The following is a 7,144-nucleotide window of genomic DNA, read 5'->3' as shown; positions in this document are numbered from 1 at the left end:
ATTAAGGAATATTTGAAATGAACCAATTTGTTTGAACCAAGACATCCATCTCCTTCTTAATAGGTATTCTGCACCCATTGGGCTTTTCCTTCTTAACGGAAGAAAAACCACAGAATATTATTATAGTTATTTCTAAGATTCTCTGAGTGAGAAAAGGCAAAGGTACAATAAAAACTTGTCTTAAATGCTCCAAGAGCAATACAATTTCTTTCCCATGAAAAGAAGTGAAACATCTGCGAATTACAGTGAAATGTTATTTATTTATTTATGTATAAAATTTACATGCTGCCCATCTCACTGTCGAGTGGCTTTTACAATGTCATAAAACAGCAATCTAAAATAATTAGAAAGTTAAAACATTAAAAACATTGTACATTTAATAGTGATAGTGAAACTTTTGGGCTTGATGTACAATAGTACGATACAGTTCTTCTGAATTAATATACACTAGTTTCAGAAAATGTGTAATCTGATATAAGGGAGCATACTTAGTGAGTCTTTGGAAGGGAGAACTGATTTTTAAAACTTAAATTGTCACACATGCACACACGCACATGCGCGAGCACACACACCATGTCATGGCAGTTTTCTGCAGTGCACAAGTTGCACAGCTGTTTTTGGCAACCCTGTCTTTTAGCATCAGTTGTAATACTAATTAATGATTATGTTAAATAGGTTCAATTCATCTCAATGTAAAAAAATAGTCCAGCAGATGTCTGAGAGTTTAATAATTAGGAATGCAGTATCCATTATATTTCTATTTATTTCTAATCCAGCATCAGTATTAATTTTGAAAGTTGTTGTTTAAAAATAATATTTGTTTCACTCATTTTACTCTTCATCTCCTCTAAATGGAACTGGAAAATTTCCTGAGAAACTAGGGGAATTAAAAAAATCTCTGATTAGTTTACATGAATATTTTCAAATATTTGGCACTTCGCCATCAAATTGGTTGGCATTAAACGTAGTCAATCCTTATCAATGTACTAATATATTTATGTTTGCTGTCACTTTCCTACTCCAGACTTTCAACACAAGGCTTGGAAGTTAGGAAATTCTAAATCAAATTGTTTTTCAATCAGACCTGCCACTTTGATTTCATCACATCAAAACCCTTATTGAGTTCAAACCTTTGAAATAAGAAAAGATTTTTAATCCAGTTATACCAGATGGAGTCTAAATCTATAGGCCATGAGATCTAGGGGATTAGGATTTCTCAGACCTTAGCACACATATTCTCCCTCCCTCCCTCCCATTCTCCCTCCCTCCCTCCCTCCCTCTCTCTCACACACACACACACAGATGAGTGTATTCACAGAAATACATACAAAGTTCACGTTGTTTGACAAATTGATCCATGCGTATTGTAAAGATCTAATCTTACATCATTCACAGAAAAGTATTTGGTTTCAGATGCTTCATCACTCAGTGTTTTTTAATCCACACTAGATTTTAGTTAAAGAAGAGTTTAAAGGGAGCTAATTTGTTGCACTTATTGGATTGAAAAGTTTAAACATACAAAATAGTTGCCTATAAAAATTATGTATCATAGAGCCAAAATTGGAAAAAGTCACCATTATAATAATCAGCAACGTGTTTGCTTATAATATTTGGGATGCTTGTGGGTTTGTATTTTTGATCAGAGAGAAGAAAGGGGGGGGGAATAGAGAGAGAGAAATAGAGAGAGAAGGTAAATATGTCTACTAAGTGGTTGGTGTTTTGCTCTGTGACCCATGAAATGGGATCAAGAAATTAGTCAAGAGCAGAAAGGCAAGTATGAGAAATAAAAGCATCAGCGAGAAAACATAAAGCCATGTTTAGTTTATGACAACTACAGCTGACTGGCCTCCAACACATTCCTCCAAAATGTGGTTCTTAATAGAGAGAGCTTGTATCTATAAACCAGGGTTTTTATTTTATTTGAAAACTAACCTTTAGTCTTCAGGTCTGCAGAGAGCCTAGGTTCTCTCTCCATTTTTGCTATTTATATCCTGTAAGTGGTAGTTTTAATAAAAAGATAGCATTGAGGACAATAATTTCTAGGACAATATAAAAAAAACAGTATAGAATGTGAGAAAAGTCTGTTCCTGCTTTCTAATAAATCTTCCCCTAGGTAGAATAAGGGGAGAGCAAAGTTTTATTTGCTTTCTGATGATGTTGTGAATACATCCATGTAATTTTTTGGTAATAATATGAAAGTGGCTTATCCTTACCTGGTTCTGGAACATTTTTTTACCATCCCAGTGTAGCATAGGCAGGTAGTCCTTGACTTAAGAACATAATTGAACCCAAAATTTATCTTGCTAAGTGACAGTTAAGTGCATTCTACCCCATTTTACAATCTTTCTTAACAGTTGTTAAGTGAATCTGGCTTCCCCATTGACCCCTGATTGTCAGAAGCTTGCAAAAGGAGATCACAAGACCCCAGGAAACTGCAACCGTCATAAGTACGAGTCAGTTGCCAAGCATTGGAATTTTGATCACGTGACTATGGAGATGCTGCAACCATCATAAGTGTGAAAAGTGGTCATAAGTCACTTTTTAGTGCCATTGTAACTTTGAATGGTCATTAAATGAACTGTTGTAAGTCGAGGACTATCTGTATTCCTTTGATTTTCTGGTAGGCTTTGTTGTGGCTTGCCAGCGGCCAGTGGACCTGGTGGCAGACTCAGACAGTGAATTGAGGAGGAACATGGGCCAGTCATGGACTCTGGGGAAATCTCTGAGGAGTGTTCTGCGTCAGAGGCAGGGATGGGGCCAGGGATGCCCGACAGTTATCAGCTGCTTTTGGAGTCAGATATCAGTAGGGCAGAAGAACAGCTGGAGCCTGTTCCTGATGTGTGCATGGGCAGAGCTGCCAGGGGAAGGGAGCAGCTAAGGAACAAGGGAGTAAAGGCACAGGTGGATGGTGAATGGCTCCCCCAGATGGAATAAAGAGGAGTGAAAGGGGAGGGGAGTTTGCAGGAAACAATTAGTTCAATTCATTAGAGTGAAGATCTGTTCCTGACTTCTTGCCAAGCTGCTGTTACAACATGGCGTTTGAAAGATATCAGCCTGGCAACCCTTATTGCAACCCTTTATCCTTACAACCTTTATCGCCTGATAAAGGTCTGTAGTTGTGAAATCTCATGAAAGACTGTTTGCCGGGACTTTGCTGGAGAGGAATTCCCTTTAACCTAAATAAAAGAGTTTTATCGGGACAAGGAATCTGCTTTATGCTCTTGGGAAGCCTAGGTCAGAACAGGCTTCCATCCAAACAGTTAACCAGGTTCAAACCAGATTCAGCTTTCAGCCAACATATAAACCAACATCTTATTCCTGATTTCACATACAGATATATACACACCGCCAAATGTAATTAAAAGCCCAGGATCAATAGAGTCAGAGGTCTTTATTTATTTGACAATATTATCCTATTGTTTACTTGTGAATTCTCTAAAAGATTTAATTTTTAATTTTTATGTGGTTGAATGATCTTCCAGTGTAAGATTCATCTGTAAAATTGCTTATGAAGCTCTGACACCTGTGTTTTCAAAGATAAACAGGAAAGAAAACTAAACACTTCCAACTTCCCTCATTCAAAGAGGAATTAACTACTACCACAATTTGCTCAAACTACACTCTTAGGCCTCTTTGACAAGCTAGGAGGGGCATGGATCTAAAAATCAGGTTTTTGAATTAACAGTCCTGAGGTTTCTGTCCAACTCCCAACTTCTCATATTCAACAGGTTCGACTCATTCCTAGATTACCATGTAAGACTTCTACCTAGGTTTGGATAAGGCCAGCATCCAATTGAAAACAAATCTGAGTGACTTTATCTGACAGATGCTGTAAAAAATTCCTCTCTACTCCTTGTGTCACCCAAAAGTAGGGCTGCAGTGTGGCAATCAGCATATATAATAAGAGAATAAGAGCTGGTGCTTTGGCACCCTTACCGCCATAAGGTAGGCCTTAATAACTGTTTTAACCCAAGTTTGATCAAACTCATCTTTCATTGAGCATCAGAGACACTCTAGGCATCTGTTCTCCCATTTCATCTTCTTCAGCACCTCCATAAACCATGGGGAGTTACAAGGTTCCATGAGAGAAGAGAGGTTGCATAGGGGTGATGATGGTGATCCAATCTAAGGCCTCAACCACCTCCTTCTTCTTCAGAGGCAACCAAGGCTTTGAATAGACCATGCAGCACACCAACAGAGATAACACTCAGCTCATCTGAAACACATCTGGGTTCATCAGTCACTAAGGGATGGTCCAATCTAATGGATCTATCCTCCCTATAATCAATAGTTACTCTAGAAGTTAGAAGATTATGGCATGTTGAAAGAAATATCCTTTTGGGTCCAGTTCCAAGTGGGGAAAATGACACTGGATTCATGGAAGTTGCTTGGAAAGAAGGTTTATTGATGAAAATGATCACATGCCTTGAAGATCCTGGGCAAAGTGATGCTGAGAATGCCTGGCTTTTATGCCCTCTCTGGGCTTTTGAATTTGAGCTTGTATTATGATTTGTTGTCAGACTCACATGGGGCCATGCAGGGGCAACTCTGTAAGCTGTCCTGAGTCCCAAGCTTGATTGACTCTTGCTGAGTGATGATGTAATGAAAAGACTTTGGGATTCCTATTATGGCTCTGCCTGAAGGAAATAGATCTTTGTTATAAAGAACAAAGACTGGACCAGGCCTTAATGGCTCATTGACAAAGGTTCGGGCGGTGAGTTTCTTCCTCCCTTTTAGGGGAAATATTCTGCCCTTTTAATATTTCCTAAAATATTTCATTTTTTTTAGGAGAGGGGTGGGTGCTAACTGCCTACAGGCATAAACGAGCAGTTGGAGTACCGGAGGTTATTGGATCATTGGGTGCCATAATAAAAAAAGGATCAGGTGTCTCACTGCTATTCTCCGTTCCGGACATCTGTTTCCTAATGAAGTTGCTTCCCACTTCCTCTTAGCAAAGCCTGATTTCTCTTCCTCTACTAAAATGACAGATAGAAAAAGGCCCAATATCATTTTCTCTGCAATGAAAATGACTGCACAGGTCAGTCAGAATTAAGATAACTTATTTTTCTAACTTGCTGCCATTGGCAGAGAAACAGAAATGAGCAAATGTGAGATTACCGGAAAGGTTTATTGGACGACACTGCAGAACATGCTGGAAGAGCAGGGAAACCCAAGTTCTAGTTCTCCATTAGGTACGGAAGCTGGCTTGCTGACTTCCTAAACCTACTGTGGACCAACCTGAACTATTATGATTCATAATCACCTTCAGTGAAGAGGCATCCACATTGATTGCAGTTAATTAAGCATACACACACATACACACCACACACCACAGAGAGAGAGAGAGAGAGAGAGAGAGAGAGAGAGACAGACAGACAGATAGACAGACAGACAGACAGACAGACAGAGATTGTGTGTATGTGCCAACTCTGAGTATACTTAAAAATATGGAGCTTCACAACAATGGGCAAATTGTTTTGCTGCCTGTATGGATTGCATTCCCTGGTCCTCCTACTCTCTGAAATTCTACTACAAAAAAACCTCCTCTGATCTCAGTGCATCTTCTTACAAGACACTGTTACTAAAATTGAACCTTAAATGTTGATACGCTTTCTGAATTCATAAGTGATCCGGAAGTGAACCCTCCAACCTGCCCCCGGGCTCCATGGGAGGATTAGGAACGTGTGTACTTAACACTTTACACCAGAGTTTTACTAGGAAGCTGCTCATTTCCATAAACTTGGACATTTGGTTTCACTCCTAGCAGTTGGTATCATTATGCTGAGCAGCTGAAGGTGAATAAGCTAAAACAGCTAGCAATTGAGAAACAGTGGAGGAATCTAATGGGGTGGGGGGTCCGAGGGACAGGAAGAAGAGTGGTTTGGAGGGGGGTTCTGGGGTCTGGATCTTGATGAGAGCCGAAGAACAAAAACTCCCCCTTTGGACGATTCTTCACTCAGGCCCCATCAGCTCCATTTACTAATGCTCAATAGCTGAAGCTTGACAGCAGCCAGGCAGTCATGGGCTCCCTCCGGTCTTCCGAACTTCTGCTTCGATGTGCACTTTTCAGTAGAAAAAGGAATGGGAAAAGGGGGAAGGGGGAGAGAAAGAAAGAAAGAAAGAAAAGACAGAGAGAGAGGAGAGGGGGAAGGGAGGGAAAGAGGAGGGTGGAAAAAAAACCTCTTGCTGACACGGGGCATAACTTAATTTTCACGGTGCCGGGACAGCTGTATCATGTAATCTGCCATGGCATGCCATTAAAACTTCAATGCCTTTACTGACCCAGAAGGGAAACTCAGACCGTGCAGAGTCTTTTGAAAAGAAGTGGTGATCTTTCACGATTTATGAGCTTGTCTTAAAGAAACAGACTCCACTCACTTTATATTAATCACCCTTTTTCAGCTGATATTGGAATCTGGGGTCTCTTCACTGAAGAGGGTGGAGAGCCCCAATATCTGAAAAATGTTTGTCCTTTCATTGTTATGGTTGTTGTCATGATGATGGTAGTTTGGCTTCGGTTTGATTTTCATTCATTTATTTCTGTCAGCCACAGCAGTGGTGGGTTCTGGGTGGTATGTCCTGGTACGGGCGTACCCGTGGTAGCTGGGAGCGGAATGGTGGCTCATTTGGCCCACCCGCCCATCCGTGTTCCTTAACTTTTTTTGATGCAAACGGGCCAATTGCACACACACACGCACAGCGTGTGGTACCTGTGCAATCTCCGCCAAACAGTTGAGTGTCGCTGGGCGGTAGCATGCACAGCACAAATGCCCAACGAGGATGACCGGCCCCGTTGCAGCATACCGGTTGTGACAGGATCCAGAACCCACTACTAAGCCACAGGTATTGTACCAAGTGCAAAATCCAATTACCCCCAAGCCCGTTTGAATGGTTGGGGCAAGGGAAAGCAGGGCAGGGCTGCACATTTCTGTACACTGGATATTCTGAAAAATGAAACAAGCACTTGAGAAATGCAAGACATTAATATCTGAAGTATTCGTAACCATAGTGTTGCTTGCCCGGTGCAAGAATTCCTATCTACGCAACCTTTTCTGCCTATTTCCGTTATAAAGATATATACATTGATAAAATAGGAACAACTAGAAGGAATAGTTTTAAATAAGAGTAAAGGAAGTAAAATTTA

Source organism: Thamnophis elegans, chromosome 3, assembly GCF_009769535.1.
Source record: "Thamnophis elegans isolate rThaEle1 chromosome 3, rThaEle1.pri, whole genome shotgun sequence".
Taxonomy (NCBI): Eukaryota; Metazoa; Chordata; class Lepidosauria; order Squamata; family Colubridae; genus Thamnophis; species Thamnophis elegans.
Note: the sequence above shows the minus strand (reverse complement) of the source record.